Here is a 19,624-nt window from a genome sequence, read left to right as displayed (position 1 = left end):
CCACCCCAGCCAGAGCGCTACAGGAGTTTATTGAAAAATAACCCAACAGGTGCTCAGAAAGCACCCCCATTGCACAGATCCCAAGCTCAGCAAGGCAAGAGACACTAGGTAATTGAGTCCAACAGGCGCGCGCACAAAGTGCAAGAAAGCAGCCCACAATTCAAAAGGGTCAGGATACACAATATAAGGCACAGAACTGGGCACATTGCTCCAGCAACACTCAAGTCCTTAGGTTGGGATTAAGGTTGCCTCCTCATGAGTAGTCTAACTGACCAACATTGTGCCTGTCTCCTCTCTGCTCTACATGTTCTTGGGTCAGGAGGTGTGGACTCCACTTCCTCATTGCTAATTGGCAACCGCTGCTCCTGGTCCTTACCTGGAGCCTCCTGGCCAACTTGCTGCAGCTGTGGCTTGCCTACCTCAATCTTAGCCTGTCATTCCCCCATTGGCCCAGGCTAGCACCCTCTAAGCCCCGATCCTGACCAATACGCGGCTCCACACTTTCCTCTGCAGATTCAAACTCACCCCTCCTTCTCTGAACTCACATCTGAAGAGGGTTCCAGGGGAGGATCCATGACAATGATCTTAGACTTGATCAGGCAGGACTTAAGTGTTATGTTTTCATGTCAGCATTGACAACGCTAAACTAAGTGGATCAAGGTCCAAGCAAATATATGGGGCACAAAGTAGTTTGTTTAGTTTTGGCTGACTGTTTTGTGTGAACCCAACCAATGGTAGCTTATTCAGTCAACTACAGCTAAACGATGATTTAGCATGATAGGTGAGCCCATTCATTGTGTTACATACCTGTAGCAATAGATGGCATCGTATTTGCAAAATAGCACGGGTCACTCTAAGTCAGGGGTCTTCAAACTTGACAGCTTTAAGACTGTTGGACTTCAACTCCCAGAATTCCTCCCCCACTCATGTTAGCTCAGGTATTCTGGGAGATGAAGTTCACAAGTCTTAAACTTGCCAAGTTTGAAGACCCTTGTTCTAAGTCTTCTTGCCTCTCTCTAAGCATGATCTCGCACAAAATCATTGAGATCCCATGAGATTTAGAAGCCGCATGAGAGCTGGGTAATTTTACAACTTTGATTTGGGAATGGGGGGGTCAAAGACTCAGTACTGATAATTGTCTTGGTTCTTGTCGGTACTGTATTATGAACCCTTGTACTAACATATTCTGATGTACCTGGATTCTAAATAATGTTACTTGTTGCAACACTTGCTTTGCCTGCATGCAAATATATATGTAAGAAACACTGGATTCCAAACCTTTTTGGAGATGACACACATATTTAAAATTCAGAGTAGGTCTAAGTATGCGTGCAAAATCATTAATAGCAATAGCGCTTGCGTATGAGAGAAGCAGTTGCCAAATTGGCTTGATGCTTCTGTCACCAGCCCAGAAGCTCTCTCCTTAGCACATTTTCCAGTAAGTGCCAACCACTTATAAGTTAGATGGATTCTCAGTTTGGGACAGAAACACCACTCAAGAGCAGATGGATTTCTAACCACTAGCAGCAATTTTAAGTAAGTCACTAGAGTAGGTTGGCACCATGTTCGTAGGTCTGAGGCAGGAATGTGGTCTAGGCCAGGAGCACTAGAGTCTATGTCCTACAGAGCCATGGTGACCTCTGACAAGGTGATGATATGCAGAATGGACCACGGCACTGTAGATCAAGAGTGTCAATTTTATTGATGGCTGCATCAGGGTTGTGTTTGATCTGGGGGGAGGGGCCAGCATGATGTCATTTGTGTTGGCGCCTGTAGTGGCCCGAGTGCTCTGCCAGTGAAAACAGGCTCCTGAGCTCAGTTTTCAGCTGTGATGGCCTCCTGCAACTCTCTGCCAATGAAAACAGAGCTCAGGAGGGCTGCACGTGGCCCTCAGAAGCTCTGTTTTCATTGGAAGAGGTACTGCAGGTCAGTCCTTTGCTATTTCCAGAGTGGCCCCATGGGCCACATCTAAGTACCCCATGGGCCGGATCTGGTCCTCAGGCCTTGAGTTTGACAACCCTACTGTAGATGATTATGCAGATTATTCATCGTTGTGTTCTGACCCAGCCTTAGCAGAACCAAGAAACATTCCCTGTCCCGAAAAACCCCTCTTTAATTTAGCTACTGTGAATTCATGGCATTCACACACAGAAATGTCCATGCAGTAATCCTTCCAAGGGTTAACTGAAGTACAGACCTTATGAGTTCCTTGGATAATTGCCAGGCCAGAGCATCCAGCCACAAATTAAAAAATAAACTCTCTCAAGCAGTCTCTGAAACAGGAACCTCAATGAACAAATCTTCCAAAAGAAATCCAAGCAGTTGCCTCCTACAACACCACTCCCCTTTTGCTTTTATTTATTCCCTAGCCAGGGAGGGACCATTCAGCATCCAGGTGTGCTTTTCTTCCTGAGTCGGCTCCTGCTCCTCAGTTGTTCTCCTCTCCTGACAGCTTTGCGCATACACGCATCTGGAACAGGCCCCAGCTGTTCTTCTTCCCCACTTATCTCCAACTGCAAAGGCAGGTGGGAAATATCGGACCCCCATGGCTATCTCTGCTTCTAATGCTGAGCATCCATCAGAGTCTTCCCCAGACTCCAGGACTGGCCCAAGTTCCTCCCCAACCTCTTCATTGTCCGAGTCTGCCACCAGCTCTGTTGGTGGGCCACAACACATTCATGGAACTAAGGGTCTGGAAGACTGATGACCAGTAGCTCTTCAACTCTGATGGGACAAGAGTGAGGTCTCAGTACACATTTCTCCAGTGTCCTGACAATATGGGGAATTTTGCGAGTTGAAGTTCACACATCTTAAAGTGGCCGAGATTGAGAAACACAAATCTGATTTTTTTTCAATGATGGCAGAGAACTAAACGGTGCCAAGAAAGCTCTTTGCAAGGAACATGTTGAGGACTCCAGGGGTCAATGCACTGAATGAAATGGGATGTGTTTCTGTGTTGGTTGTCTATAAATCATTTTTTTAATGTCAAGACTAATGCAAGCAGTTTGCTCCTTATAGGATTTGGCAGCCTTTTGTTATGTTTGCCTTCCTACTATGGGATTACATATTGATCCAAGAGTTGTCTTTGTGCAAGTTTTTCAAACCTTTGTGTTGTTGTACAAATATATTGCAAACTAAGTGAGCACTCTTCTCAGTCCCATGTAGTAAGGGTTTTAGAGCAATCCTATCCATAGTCATATCTTGGTCCATCGCTTTTTTTAGGTGACCAGTGATTGGTTCTTTGGTTGAATAATCTAGGCGTGCTTACTCAGAAGAAAGCAGGAATCATAGCAATGTAAGGGCTAGCCAATAGCCAACCAGATATTCTCTAAGCAATTCGTCTTGTAGCAAAATATAAATTACATTAATCCCTTCCCCCAAAAAGAGGAGTGGTGGAGAGCAAAGCATTGCCTGATGAAACCACAGAGAGTGGTCCGTAACTTAATTTCCAAATTGAAATAGAGGTCATGAAGTTATATGCATGAATATGGAATCCCTTGCTTGGGAAGAGGACTATATTATAGGTTCGTGCTTGCTAAGCTAAAGATGCTTCTGCTCTGGCCTAAGTCGGTGATTGATTGGTTTCTAGTACAAATAGAAATTAAGTCCTTGACTTAAGACTACTCATTTAACGACTGCTTGAGATTACAATGATGCCTCAAAGTGATCTCTTTTTGGATTGAAGCTTCCTTATTGTTATGGGTAATTGTTTTTTCTGGTTTTTGGAGTTGTTATTGGTACATATAGTTTGATGATTCTTTTGACTTCCAGTAAAAATATGTTGTAATGGTCTTCAACAGTATTGCATCCAGTGAATAGAAATTGCCAATCAAGGGATGAGAGATCATTGTCTATAAGGTCATAGTTGCCTTTTTTGAAGTTATAATTGGGGATCACATCGTTGTGTTGATTTTTGTGTGGACGAATATTGAGACAAAAGTCAATCATGCTGTAGTCACTGTTGGAAAAAGGTTCTTTAATTTGTATTCCATAAATTGAATTCAAACTATTGCAGAATTGTTAAGTCTAGTATTGTTGGTCCAGTCCCAGGTTTGTTACAGCATTGTAGAAGGTTGCATGTATGTGTTCAGTTTTACATTCGTTTAGGGTCCAGTTAATGTGAGGTAGATTGAAGTCACCAAGAAAGATAAAAATGTGTGGGCAGGATGTTGCCCATGTTAGTAGTGTATTTAGCTTGTTTACATGTTCAATGTCATAATCAGGGGCTCTATAACATAGTAAGAATCTAAATGTGATATTTAAGGACAGTTCGCAGATGATGGTCTCTTGGGTAACTTGGATGTTTTTTAGATGTAAGGACATTTTATAGAAGATAGCAACACCACCTCCTCTACGGATTTCATGATCTGATTGGTAAACATGATAGTCTCTTACTGTGGTAATGGAGTCAGGGAGAGATGCACTGAGCCATGTTTCACAGACAAATATGATGTCGCATTTAGCCATATTTAGTAAGAGGAGAAATTCAGTTATTTTATTCACAAGACTTCTTGCATTGAGTAGCTTGCATTTAAGGCCAGTTGTAGTTGGAATTGAGGTAGTTGGGTCATGCGTGTCTAGTTTTGAGTGATGGTGGGTTGGATGAGGTAGGGTTGGATGTGGAGTTGTGGGTTGTATGACTAACTTTTGATACAATCAGCACAGTAGTCAATGTAGAGAGCCTTCTCTCCATTGTCTAGACCAGCGGTCGCCAACCGGTGGGCTGCAGCCATGGGCCGTGATAAAATTTTGGTGGGCCGCCGAGAAATCTCACCCTCAGAGCACTGCCCGAAAGCAATTAATCCAGGCTGCTCAGCTCACATGGCCCTCGGGAGCCCTCCTCGCCCACACACTCCTTACCCAGCAAACTTGCCTGCTAAATTGCTATTTTTCCTTTTTCGGACCATCATCTGTTCTGCTGTGCGGGGAGACTTAGATTAGCTAGGAAGTAGGAAATGGTTGGATTTCTTGCTTTCTAGCTAAACACAGCCAAACCTCCCTTAGGACTGAAGGTTTGCTTGCAAGCAAATTCAGTGCAGATTCACGGCAAGCAAATTTGAGAAACTGAGCTTAGCTAGCTCACTGCATGATTCTGTGATCTAGATCACTGCATGATTCTGTGAACAACTCAATCTGCCTGCTTTGCCTGCTTTTTGATAAAAGTTGTTCTTTAAAAAAAATAAAAATTCAATATTTACATGCATGGTGTGTTGTGAGTTAATTTTGTGAGTTTGCTTGCAAGCAAATTTTCAGGGGAGATTTTGTTGTATTTGAGTTGCTTATGATATTATGAACTTTGGTGATGTCATCTGATTCGTTGGTGTCTTCAGGACCAAATAAGATGGCATTTGGATGTTTCTGATCACATTCAATGGTGTCTCTGATTTGTGCAATTATTTGATGGGATAGTAATTATTTGTGGTTGTGGTTTGGTGGTTATTTTTGGTTGTAGTTGTGATTGTAGTTGAGGTAGTAGTTGTGGTAGTGGTTGTTGGTTTGGGATTTGATTTTGAGCTGATAGGTAGTCGCTTATCAGTGCTGTATTTTCTTTTTTCAAGAGAAATTAAGCTTTCTTATATAACTGTTTCAAAACGTGCTGCTAAGCATTTTTCTATTGAGTGCATGAGTGATTCTATGCTATCAGCTCTGTCAAGCAGAGTACTTGGTTTGTTTAGCTTAGGAAAACATGTTGAACATAGACAAGGGAATGTATCTGATGCTTTTAGTAGATCAGCTATGTCTTTGTTTAAGTTTAAGCAGGCAAGGTGGGCTTGATTGTCGCATAGGTAGCATTTGATGTTATTTTCGCTTTCATTGATGGTTTTAAGACATCTGAAGCATGTACAAGAGTCTGGGAAGTCATTGGTAGAGATATTGCTTTTTTTATTATTGTTTGGTAGTGGAGGATTTGGAGTTTCTGGTTGGCACGGTCAATGACAATAGTACACTAAACAATTACAATAGCTAATTAATGTGATAGGTAGACAGTTACTTAATGAATGTTGGTAATTAATAAATGTTAATTGATAAGTTAGAGAACAAATCAAAAGTAAGGTTACTTATTACTAAAAATCAATCAACTTATTACTAAGAATCAATCAATCAATCAATCAATAGACTAGATAATCAATGATACAGTATTAAAACTCTATCAGTTCAATGAATCAGTAAATTAGTGGTCATTTAACAATTCATTATTATACTATTATATGATAAATCAATTATTATAGACAAAGCATTATCTATAAATATTGAGGTACTGAAATAGTGGAGGTAGTAAAGTATTGGAGGTTTGTTGTGTAAAGTTCCTTTGTTTTTCCTTAAAGCCACGTTTTTTTGGTTTTTGTTTTGTTTTGTTTTTGTTTTAAAGAGGAAGCATTGCTGTTTGATAGTTTTGAATGGAGAAGATTTGAATGAGCTCACCAATCATCTACTTTGGAGTTTGGAAAGGATGAGATTTGGGTGGGGGTTTAGTGGAGGTTGTCCAATCAGCTGAGTGGGAATTTAAATTCAGGCTGACTAATCAGATGGGTGATTTAAATGGAGCTGGGTGATTTATATGGAGACTATCAATTCTCTGTGAGTCTCCTTTGTTCTCCTCAATTGGTGGCCGTTTAAAATTATTTTTGGTGATTTGATTTAAATGGAGACTGTAGACATCATTCCAGTTCTTCCATCATCGGAATTCACAATCAATCTCAATTTCAAAAGGCAGTTTTCCTGAATAAAAACCTTCACACCTCTTCTTCTCATCTCGTTTTTTTTCTCCTTTAATCACTCTTTTCTCAAGCTGCCATTTAACTTCCAGAGTTAGAGGGTAAAAACATAAATTAAGCTGCTGCTTAATCTCCACACTCACCCCTTCCGCTCTGGAGTCTTCGCTTTTAAGTTGTTTCTGACTCAGGTCCACAGTAAATCTTCGAGCCGTTTACCTGCTCCTTCCTCCCACTGAAAAATGCACTGCCGATCTATAAGGAGCCGGGGGAGACACTCACCCGCAGTTGGGTAGCTTCTAAGCTTGCAGTCCTTGCCAGCAGTTGCCCCAAACCCACAGCTCGTTCGTTCCCCGCGTCAGCTTCCCTCTCCCAAGACCAGGCAGATTCTTTAGACCAGTGGCCTCCAACCTTTTTTGTGCCACGGCCCGGTACCAGCATCACAAAATGATCCGCAGCCCAGTACCGGCATCAGCACGCATGACAAGGCAAGGCGAGCCAAGCGACCGGCCAGCCAGCCAGCCATCTCCCGCTTCTCCCCGCCACCTTCAACTCCTCCTTTGTACCTTTTTTGTGCTTTTTTGTGCTTTCTTAATCTCCGCCGCCATCGGGACAGCTCTTTGTTCGAAGCCGCCCCCCCCTTTGATGAAACTAAGGCGCGAGGATTCACTCAGGACCCAAACGCCGCTTTCCAACCGGAAAAGCTCACCCGGAAGCACTTTCTCGTTGAAACAAGATGGCGGCGCTCAGCAAACCGGCGGCCCGGTAGAAAATGATCCACGGACCAGTACCGGTCCGGGGCCTGGTGGTTGGGGACCCTTGCTTTAGACCAGGTAGCTTCTTTTCATTAGGCAGCTTTTTCCTCTCCAGGCAGCTGAAAGAGAAGCTGCTCAAGACAGGATTCCTGGACCCTGGCGGGAGCCCCTCACTCCAAATCGGCTGGCTGCCTTTGTCCGAATCCTTACGCTGCTACTACTACTTTGTAGATCCGTAGGACCGAATCTATGTATTTTTGTTACTTTTGTTACTTCTACCCCTGTGTCTGAATTTAGTTACTGGTACTTTTCTCTCCTTCGGGCTCCCAGTAGCGTGACTATGCATCTGCCTTGGTCGCCATCTTCCAAAGATCCCATCTTCCAAAGTAAGAAAATAAGGAATGCTAGTAAGGACTGGGTTTTGCTCTCCGTTTATGATATTGACTTGCTCAATCAGTGTTGGTGAGGGTGGTTTTAGAGGTTCTTTGGCAGTTCCTTGTATTTTGAAATATTGTATTTAGCTGTTACAAAGCTCTTCCTTTCTTTTGCCAGTAGGTGGCATAGTGGGAAACAATTGCTGACTGAACAAAAGCTGTTTTGTCTGTAAACTAGGAAGCTCTTTAATGCAAAGTCTTCAGTTCTAAAATTAAAAATGCATGTGTTTGGGAAATTCAGAGCTGACCACAACTTCAATACGCTTGTCTTTCACAAGAAACAATCTTTAAAAGAGGTCAAGGCAAACTGATAACCTGGTAGAAATAAACATTTCAGATTGGAAATTTTGTTTACGCGGCTTTCCTTTCGCAGCCACAAAATGTATTCCTGTCCAGTTTTGACACACAATATTAGCGATATTAGAAAAACAGTGGAGCTTTATCACCTTATGCTCCATTTACTTGATCTCAGTTATTTCCCTGCATCGTCCCAAACGAATATTAGAGAAAGTCATTCACAAAATTTTATTAAATGTGTTGCTTTAACTTATGTAGTGCCAAAGTTTCTTCCTGTAATTTTTCAACTGTTGCTCCTTCATTTGAAGCAAAAAGAACTTCTTTCCATTCTTTTTCAAGGGAAACTTCTCTTGGGTGTGACATGCAACATTTGCCCATACTTGTTTGTGAAATAAACCCAGGTATTGTTGTAAAGTTCCACTCTTTATCAGCTCTTTCTCCTAGTATCTGCAGTTGTCCAAAGTTCTCACATTTCAAGCAATATCATGAGAAACTGGATCAGGGACCGAGGTCAGGGAGGAAGAAAAGGGAAGAGTGTTGGAGGCATGTCAGCCACATCACCACAACTTCTGCCACGTTGCACTTACCATATTTTTCACACTATAAGATGCACTTTCTCTCCCCCAAAAAGTGGGTGGAAATATCTGTGCATCCTATAGTGCAAATGTTGCTGAAGCCCCGCCCACCCACTGGCCCCCACCCTTTGGCTATTTTTGGCCTCCATATGCCCTGTTTTTGGCTTCCACACATCCCATTTTCAGTCCATTCCAGGCAGCGGGGATTGCCACCTCCGCCGATCACCACCAATCGGTGGTGGCAGCAATAAGCAGCAGCGATCCCCGCCTCCTGGAATGGACCAAAAACAGGATGCGCCGATGCTGAAAACAGGGCGTGTGGAGGCTGAAAATGGGTGCATGGAGGTGGTGATAGGCAGCGGCGGTGGCAGCAGCAATGGGTGGCAGCGATCCCCGTAGCCTGGAACAGCTGATCAGTGGTATTCCAGGAGGTGGATCCAACCACCAATTAGCTATTTATGCTAAATCAGGCTGTGATAACTTGCTGAAGCTGACCAAGCAGTTACCTATTTGCTGCAAGAACACTAGCCAGATGAATCAGTGATGGGGTTCCAAAATTTTTACTACTGGTTCTTTGGGTGTGGCTTGGTGAGCGTGGCAAGGAAAGGATACTGTAAAATCCCCATTCCCTCCCCACCCCACTAACCTGCTTTCCAGCTCTGTTTTCCTCTGCAGGACAACAAAAGAAGACCCAGCCAATCAGCTGGGACTTGGGAGGCAGAAAATGGATGGGGGTGGGGCCAGTCAGAGGTTCTCCAGTTCTCCAAACTACTACTCAAAATTGCTGCTCCAGAACTGGTCAGAACCCGCTGAATACCACCTCTGAGATGAATACCGATGGGTGCTGGGAGGCAGAGACTGAATTTTTTTTTCCTCCCCAAAAGCTAGGTGCGTCTTAAATTCTGGGACATCTTATAGTGCAAAAAATGCGGTATCTACTAAGTTTGAAAACAAGAAATGATCCCCTCCCCCCAAAAGCCCTGAAAAATCTTATGAAGTTGAAGAATGAAGATTTTTTTTTTTCGCCAGAGAGAGAAGATATGGAGAAAATTGGAGGGCACGTCTCTGTACAGCATTTTTGTTATTTCTCTGGGATTCGCAACAGGGATCAAATAAAGTTTAAGTCAGGAAAACAATACAAACTAGAAAGAAAATTAACTTTCCACCATTGCTATTCCATTCCAAACATGAGTCTTCTCCAGCAATTTTATAAAGAAAGGAAAGAGTTAGGAAACATCTGTTTGGAAATGATGCATTTGTTTTGAGCTAGGCTTTCATGCTGATAATATGCACTGAGTCAGCACAATCTCAAGTTGCAACATAATGCCAAGCAGTTCGGAATGGCAAAGAGAGTTAGTCAGAATTGCAGTGGCTTCATTGCCATTGCATCTCTTCTGATGTTGACACTCTAGAAAGAGTGCGGAGAAGAGCAATGAAGATGGTTAAGGGACTGGAGGCTAACACATAAAGAACAGTTGTTGGAATTAGGCATGTCTTGCTTAGTGAAAAGAAGGACTAGGGGAGACATGATAGCAGTGTTCCAATATCTCAGCGGCTGCCACAAAAAAGAGGGAGTCAAGCTATTCTCCAAAGCACCCGAGGGCAGGACAAGAAGCAATGGGTGGAAACTAATGAAGGAAAGAAGCAACCTAGAACTAAGAAGAAATTTCCTCACAATTTAGAACAATGAATCAGTGGAATAGAAATGGAGTAAAAAATGGTGATAACTGTCTATGGAGGTTCTCAGTCATCCGGGTAAAGATTGTCCCAAGGGTGCTTCTTCCAAAAGGCAACTGGACCGTCTTAGGTTTTTTCTTTTAAAACATTTTGCTTCTTGGATGAGAATCAAAACATTTTCAAAGAAGAAAACCAAGAAAGTCCAGTTGCCCTTTTAAAAAAAGAACCTTTGGGACAATTAGTGTGAGAGTAGCACATTTTACACCCAGTGTTGCCTTCAGGGATGAAAGGGTGGAATTTTAGTAGGAAAAAGCTATGAACCTAATAAACAGCTAACAAACTACTAATCCTGGCCAGGTACATGAGTCTGAACTTTCAAAAGCCATGTTCCAATCACTCAGAGTCAGCCACTCTTCCAGTAACAGTGGTTGACTTATTCCAGAGCTCAGATATTTCCCTACAGCATGGATGGGGAAAACAATGTGGAAAGGAAAAGGAAGCAACGCTCTTTCCTTTGTGGATTCAAATTTCCTGGCGGGAAGATTTTACTGCAAAATGATTGGTCAGCTGCATTGGAGGTCAGAATCAACTTATTAATAGGAAGGCAAGTAAGAAGTCCTATAGCATTCCTGAAATTAATCTAATCTTGTGAGTAGAGAAACCTCTTTCTTATACTCTTCAGATCCTTTGATTTTGTAAGTGTGAATCCTTGAAGTCTTTGATGTGTGTGTGTGTGTGTGTGTGTGTGTGTGTGTGTGTGATGAGTTCCCGTCTCTTGAGGTTGGGATCTCTTCCTGGGATCTTGGTAGGAGTAATTGTTTTATAGTAGCTGCTTGTTCACTTTGTAGCTGCTTGCTGCATTAGGTTGCAATATCCTGAGTTTCGGGTTATGCCTTTTGGTTTGTTTTTCACAAGTTTTTGTAGCTTGCCATCTATTTGATATTTATGGGAAAGGATCTTAGCTAATTTGTAGGCTTTTTTCTGATCCCATGCAAAGGTGGGGGCTAATGGAGCGGACTCTGCTTGTGTTTTCACCTCTCCTTTCTTTTAGGGGGAAATTTCCTTCCCATTCTAATGTTTTAGCATTTCTTTTCTTTTCCTAGCAGAGAGGGGAATTGGTAACTTCCAAAGCTAACAAAACTTTTTAGAGACTGGTGTTAAGAATAATCCTCACTGGTTGTGTTTAACCAGCCCTTCCAGCACAAGAGTTAATTGAAACATTGGCAACTAAGTTCACACAGGATCAAGATCTGGGCGCAATTATATTGTAGAATCTAAAATCTAAAATCTTCATTTTTGCTTCATGTTTACAAAGGTTTACAATTAAAAAAGAAGGAAGCTACTGGTTTCAGAAGCGGCAGAGAAGGAAGCTGAGCATTGTAAAAGAAAGGTATTGTAAACAAAGGAATTGGGAAGTACGTATGTTCATGTTTGCGCTAACTTTTCGCCCTGCGAAATCCTTCAAATCTGAAGAATTAGCAGGCTCAAGTATCCTCCAGGTTTATAGGTTTCAGTCTCTGAGTGTTTTGCAATTGGATAAAGAAAGTTGGCTCAAGCATTTGTTTACCAAACATTAAGGACGGGTGCACCTAGTTTATTTGGCCATTGGCCATTTGCTGAGGCCCGGGGAATTCCATTAATCAAAATAACAGACTTGTTTTCTCATGAAAAACTTTGAAATTGTGTGCTGTTAAAATGACTCTTCGATTATGATTACGGCATATATTCATTGGTGCTCCTTTTGCTTTAGTGACCCCGAACTTGCCTTTTCCACAATTCTTTTAAAACACATGCAGTATTTGCATGGGTTAAATAGCTGAGAAAGAAGCTCTGGATGTACAGAACAGTTCAAATAAAGGTTGGCTTTAGTCTTTGAATAAGTAAACATTTTCTTTCTTGTTGATAGAATGTGTCAAATCAATACAAGAGCATTTCAGTGTTGCATTAATGGGAAAGAGCTATGAGATTATTATGAGAAGGAAAACAAAGTAACTTCCTTATATAGAAAAATAGCTGAAGTAGCTTTTTGCTCATTTGTCCAGTATTTCTCTACTTAGATTTAGAATAACTTTATTGTGACTTTAAAGGTACACTAGTCAGCATACACTAAAATGAAATTTCATTGCATGCAACTCTTCAAAGGGTCTCCACCTCCAATATACACTACATAAACATGACAAAATAAATGCATACATGCACACAAACATAGAAAAGTATGCATATACCCACATATGCACTGCCCCTTTAAAAAAAAATATCTCCCCCTCAAAGAGACAAATATGGCTGAACTGAGTCAAACCTGATTCATTTTGTCACTAAAGCATCATGGTGGAGGAAAATCCAATAGAGGTGCAGGAGCCATGTCTTCCTGTATCCTACAGTTTGCCCATACCAGGTCTACAAGCAGCAATTTAAAAAAAACCCACCAGTGCTGCAATCATACCCCTGTAAAGGAAGAAGAAGGAATTAAAGGAAGGAGGAATTAAAAAATGCTTTAATTGCCTTAAGCAAATACTATGTACTTGAAAACAAAACAAAGGAACATGCAATAGCCAACGTTTGTAACATTCACTCTGCCTTGAACTGGAGAAAAACAAGAATAGTGTAATATCACCAACCTTCCTTGCTGTTTACAAAAGTACATAAAGGTAAAGAATTTACTCCACTAGTTGCTACCAATTATAGGAGGCAGTGCTCATCTCTGTTTCAAGCCTATTGAGCCAGCACTGCCCAAAGACTTTCCACAGTCATGTGGCCAGCATAACACCATGGAGCACTGTTACCTTCCCATCAAAGTATTTACCTACTCACATTTGCATGCTTTTTGAACTGCTAGGTTGGCAGGAGCTGGGGTGAGGATGAGAGCTCATCGAATTACATAGTGCTCGGGTCTCGAACCCAGGCTGCCGGCTTTCCAGTCAACAAGCCCAGCATCTTGATTGCTGAGCCACTGCATCCCCCTAGATCCATAGAAATACATACAATAGCTATATTAAAGTCAACATGCAACTCATTGTAGAGTGCAAAATGTTTGATGATTGAACAATCCCAACCACATTTCTGTTTCGATCCTAGAATCAGTTTTGAGGACTGAAATGATGGAATAGGTTGTACTAGTATTGGGTTTTATTCTATTTAAGGGGAAAAGGCATTACAGAATCAGGATATTTCAACCATGAAATTATTTGCACATCTCTAGAAGCTAATAGCTCCAAGCTTAACCTATGCTTCCAATAGCTCATTTGGGCTACGAATAAACCCTAAAGACTGACTTACTAATTCTCATTTTCTCTCTCCTTCCCTCTCTCTCATTTATCTAACTATCTTTTTATCCCACTTTTATTACCTTATAAGTAACTCAAAGTGGAAACATACATAATACTCTTTCTTCCTCCTCTTTTTCTCCACAACAACCTGGTGAGGTGGGTTGTTATATTCTTACAAAATAAAGCAATGGACAACTGTAGACCAGGCTTTGCCTCCAGGAAAATAAGCATGCAGTAGTATACACCATAAAATCCATGCTATGGATGTGCGAATCCAATGCTCTCAGTGCTGTAAACGTTCTACAGTCATATTTGAATGAGGCAAACAAAGGAAATACAGACAAGCGATTTTGGCTTATTCCATAATAAACACACATAACTTTTATTTTAAAAGTAAGCTTGACGTTTGTAATAAACAATAAGGGCGTTGTCCATTCTTCTGACAGATTTGGCTGCCTTGTTTGACGTCGGGACAAAAAGATTTAGGTTTTGTTTTCCTGATTTCAGCTGCTTTCATTTTTAATTCTGCTAAAGGGAGTTGGGTGTCCAAAGTGCTATGCTGGGACACACCCTATTCTCCGAGTTGCTTGTATAACTTATCTGCTTAGTCTCTCCAGGCACTTTCACAGAATTCTGTCCCCCTCAAAAAACAACCTCTCTACATTCAAAACAGGTAGGGAATTCCATGCCCAGTTGCAAATTCTGCATATTTCAAAACAGTGGTCCTTGACTTACGACCACAATCGAGCCCAAAATTTTGTTGCTAAGTGAGACATACTGAGTTTTGTGCTATTTTACGACCTTCCTTGCCTCAGTTATTAAGTGGATCACCCCAGTTACTAAATTAGTAACATGGCTGTTAAGTGAAACTGCCTTTCCCATTAACTCTGCATGTCCGAAGGTCGCAAAAGGGGATCACAACACGACCCCAAGAAACTAAAACCCGCCATAAATATGAGTCAGTTGTCAAATATCAGACTTTGGATCACATGACCATGGAGATGCTGTATTGGTCGTAAGTATGAAAAATGGTCATAAATCGTTTTTTTTTCCTGTGCTGTTGTAACTTCGAACAGTCGTTAAATGAACTGTTGTAAGTGGAGGACTACCTGCAATGATGCCATCTAAGCACCCACCCATGCAGTGAGAAGAAATTTATATCTTCTGCTTCTCTCCCGTCCCAATAGAGAATGCTTCAATCGCCCCATTTAATTTCTTGACCAGATCCCATCCCAACAGCACATCTATAGAGACTATGTTTTAAGCACTCAGAGCCATTACTGGTCCAAATCCCAGTTCCAGGTACGCTCAGAGTGAAACAAAAGTGCTCTGCACTAGTAGTGCCAGGACAATACTCCTATCACTATGATCCAGTGGGTGTGATATTGCCTAAAGTTTCACATAGGTGCTTAGTGCACTGCTTTGGTAAACAAGCCAGTAAGGTTGTCAAGGACAAAAAAAAAGCAGGATATGAACATCAAGAAAAGTTTCCATTTCTGTCAACCATGGATTGTTGAATAAATCACACACACAAAAAAAACCCAGCTACATGAAAAAACTGCTGGTGACCTTTTACCACTGCACCATAGAGAGTATCTTAACTTACTGCACCTCTGTATGGTTTGCCAATTGCACAGTGGCAGATAGGACAGCACTCCAGAGGGTTAATGTCATTGCCCAGAAGATCATCGATTGCCCTCTGCCCTCTTTGGAAGAGCTTTATAGCTCCCGCTGCCTTAAGAAAGTTCAAAACATTCTCAAAGTTCCATCTCATCCTGGACACCCTTTTTTTGAACTATTACAATCTGGCAGATGGTACAGGATAATAAAAACAAGGACAAATAAGCTGAAAAACAGCTTCTATCCCAGGGCAGTAGCTCTTTTGAATTCTGCTGTATAATGCAATATTAATGCAACGTCAGGAGTTTTCAATTCAATGTATAGAATCTGTGTTTGTGTTTATTTTCAGTCATAATGTACACTGAAGATGGTATTTCATTGTACAAGGTGCAATGACAAAAAAGTAAACTAAACTAAAAATAGATTGGATTTTTTTTTTTAAAGTTTCGTTCCTTCAAGATTCCCATTCACAATGGCTGTCTTTCCTTGAAATTCATTGTGTGGGCTTGACCTTTCCAGCAATTCTTTGTACCTTTCCAGTTAAATAGTCACCGTCTCTGGTTGATGTTTTATCAAAGGTCAGCTCATGATCCATTCAAAGATGGTCAGCACTAAAAGAATGAGCTAGACAAGAATGAGTGAAAGGATCTTAGCGCTCTCTGAGCTTGCTTGTTTTCTTGCAAACATTTCATTAGCCAAACTAGGTAACATCATCAGTGCTAGCTAATACTAGTTTGGGTAATGAAATACCTGCAAGAAAACAGCCAAATTCAGAGAGCATCAAGGACCCCTCATTTTAACCCTGAGCTACGAATGTTCTCCAGTAAGTTTGAGTGAGATACCTACCCAAGGTTGGGAAAGATACAGAGGTGGTATTCAGCAGGTTCTGATGAGTTCTGGAGAACCAGTAGCGGAAATTCTGAGTAGTTCAGAGAACCGACAAATACCACCTCTGAGTGGCCCTTCCCCCATCTTTTCTCTGCCTCCCGAGTCCCAGCTGATCAGCTGGGTCTTCTTTGGTTGCCCTGCACAGGAGAACGGAGCTGGAAAGTAGGTTAGTGGGGTGTGGAGGGAATGGAGATTTTACAGTATCCTTCTCCTGCCACACCCACCAATCTCCGCCCACAGAACTGATACTAAAAAATTTTGAATCCCACCTCTGGGAAGATAATGCCAATTTGACAGAGAAGGAGTCTCAGGATGTCCTACTGGGCTGATTTAAAAAGACAGAGGTTTATAAAAAAAGTGTTGAAGCCTGAAACTGAAGCATCATGTTGCAAAAACAACCGAATGGTGATAAATCATTGTCCTAAACCAGATTCTTCCTAATTATAAACTGTTGAATAAGTCACAGTTCTTAAAGCTTGCCAAGGCTCAGCAGAGGTAGTATTGTGGGGGAACACTTTGTTTTGAAGTCACCCTTGAACAATTTGTGGAGGAATATTGCAATTATTTATTAACCATAAGTTAATAATTAATCTTTGACTTGTTGGTACAACACTGGACCATGATTAAGGTAGGATAAGATAATTCCAATCATGTTGTAGTTCTGAACTGAGATTGATATGCTTTCTCTTTTCTGCCATGGCTCCTGCAGAACATCATACCTCCTCCCCTCAACATGGAACATCATATCCCCCCACCCAGGTGACAATGCACCCATCATCCTGACCTTCTACAAGGGCCAGAACAAGACCTGACTCTGCCAGTTGACCTGGGATCCCAATGGGGGTGCACCACTCTGGAGGGTGCTATCTGATTAAGAGAAGACCCCGCCTCTCCCCATGTAGTTCCTGCTTCCCTTCTCCCCATCTTTCAGTTGTAAATTATCAACATAATTGTTATTTGTTTTATCATTTCAATGTTTACTAGTTTTTAATCTTTGTAAGCCACTTAAAGTTGGGTCTGGATGAAATTTGTAGATGACCTACAAATCAAATCAAGTCGATCAATAAATAAGCAAAGTCCTTCTTAAAGCTAAGTAGCTTAGTTTTCTCAGGTTCTGCTTTCTTTATCAACAAAGGTTCTCACCTTAACTATCCTGTGACTGATAATCTTGTATTTAGCCTTGTTAAAACAAAAACTGTGTATATGCCTTTATTTGCTTATGCTACCTAAGTTTGTAGCAAACACACTTCCCCAAAATTGGGGTAATTCCATTTTTTCAGAGTTTTAGCTTTAAAAAAAAATCAGCAAAGGACACATCTATGTGAGTTTCAACACAAATTGACAAAACCTGAGTAGATTTTTTTTAACTTCCATTAATTTTTTGTAATGTAGGGATTTCCATCAGGATTTTGAAGATGCTTCCCTCAATTGCTCTGAAGCTTATTACCGGTAGCAGACTATCTAGCAAAAGTACCGACAGATGTTAACTTGTCCTTTATCTCCTCCAATTATGCTGATGCATTTGTTTACTATTTCTTTCTCAATGAGCTGAAAGCTGTTTCCATAGAGATCTTTATTTTATTCCTAAAAGAGCAATCATGTGAGTTTGGTTGGGCTTAAAGTGAGTAGGACAAAAATGAGTTCTCGTGATGGAAGAAGTCCAATACCTTTGTCACTACTCCTTATTCCACACTATAATTGAAATATCCCACTGGGTCTCATAGGTTTACTAATTAACCCATTTTAAAACCTAACAATGGTTAAGGCATTAGGCTAGAAACTGGGAGATTGTGAGTTCTAGTCACACACCAGCTGGGTGACCTTGAGCTAGTCATTTTTTCCTCAGCTATGGGAAGGAGGCAATGGCAAACTACTCCTGAAAAACATTGCCAAGAAAATTTCAGGGACATGTCCAGGTAATCTCCCAAGAATCAGTCATGAATAAATGGAAGGGGGGAAAACCCACAGTCATCAGGATTGAATATGTCTGACGATGTGATTCAACTGGAAATGTGTTTTGTGCCAGTAAGCCAATTCTGTATTTTATGCAAAGTATAAATATAGATGAACTGTATAGATACAGTTCTGTCTCAAAATGAAAAAAAATGTGGTGCTCATCTGACAGCAGAAACAAACAGTGTTGACAAATAAGAGAAGATCTCAAGATCATGGACCTTGAAGAGTTCATTCTTAAGCAAAGATCCTTCAAAATTCTGCAGAAGTTGAATCATTTGAGGATTGCTCCAGGAGATGTAAATATTCAAGATATGTTGGTTGGATCTCCAGATCTTTGGGTGTTTTATCAGCAACAACTGCTTTGGTAAAGGGCCATAAAAATCTAGTCACATAGAATACCTACATTTGAAAGAATATAACTCATTTAGTTCAATCTTCTGCATTGTATAAGAATTTCTAAATTTTCTCCAACATCTAGTCTTCATTTGAAAACCACCAGAGAGTGGGAGGTTAATAGTGTTGTGACTGTGTTAGCTGTGTGGGTAAACTGTACTGTACTTCGCTTACCCTGTTGTTGCTTTGCTTACTCCCACATGGAGCCAGATCTTTTTAAATACTTATTTTGGGAACTATATCTCAAATTTTGTCTGAGATTATCTAGGGCTGTGGTTTGCTGATTCCTTGTGTACTTGCCATTAGTATATTGGACACATTCTGGAATGGCTGCAAAAAACAAAGTTTCTCTCCCCTCCATCCCTACTCCCCAAAATAAGTGCAGAGTACACCAATCATGATCATGAAGCCATTTGAGAAAGAACAAATCTATCCCTTTGTTCTGTGTGCAACAGAATTTCTGCTTCATTTCCCCCTCCCTTTCTCTGATTTTTTTTAAAAAGGAAATGGTTGGTGGCTCCTCTCAACAGCAGAGGGGAATTGCTATGGGTGGACATCCTTGGGGATTGCTAATTTGATTCTTCTTCTTGGGCCATTAATTTGTACTAATCAGTATTACTAAATATTGTATGAATAAATATTACCAAATATTTGAAATATTACTAAATATTAAATTATTACTAAAGGGTTCCTTGGTGCTAATGGCTCTTTGTCTATGGAGATTCTCAGTTATCCAGGTCACGGTTGTCCCAAAGGTACTTTTTTCAAGAGACAACTGGACTGCCTGGTTTTTCTTTGAAGACGTTTTGCTTCTCATCCAAGGAGCATCTTCAGCTCAGAGCTGAAAAACCAGACAGTCCAGTTGCCTCTTGAAAAAAGCACCTTTGGGACAATGGCTGTTTGGCAGTTTCTACAACATACAATTTAAGAACTGCAACTGCCACTATATAGGACAAACAGGCAGAAGACTGGCAAAATGCATCCATGAACACCAACTGGCAGTTAGAAGGCATGAAGAAAATTCCTTTACACAACATATAGACAGATTTA

General features: G+C 41.1%; 1 long non-coding RNA gene across 3 annotated transcripts; it reads left to right on the top strand.

The window, feature by feature from the left end:
• Positions 1 to 8,894: 8,894 nt before the first annotated feature.
• Positions 8,895 to 17,854, top strand: LOC148125897 (uncharacterized). 3 transcript variants are annotated; one of them, XR_015743628.1, is made up of 3 exons: positions 8,895 to 11,055; positions 11,767 to 11,841; positions 16,935 to 17,854. It is a non-coding gene; the product is annotated as an uncharacterized LOC148125897 (long non-coding RNA). The 3 variants fall into 3 exon arrangements; XR_015743629.1 differs by having other exon boundaries at positions 8,895 to 11,099; XR_015743627.1 differs by having other exon boundaries at positions 8,895 to 11,146.
• Positions 17,855 to 19,624: the final 1,770 nt, after the last annotated feature.

This window comes from Pseudonaja textilis, chromosome 4 (assembly GCF_049901715.1).
Source record: "Pseudonaja textilis isolate UNSWEBS1 chromosome 4, rPseTex1.2, whole genome shotgun sequence".
Taxonomy (NCBI): Eukaryota; Metazoa; Chordata; class Lepidosauria; order Squamata; family Elapidae; genus Pseudonaja; species Pseudonaja textilis.
This window is presented reverse-complemented; position numbering and strand designations above follow the sequence as displayed.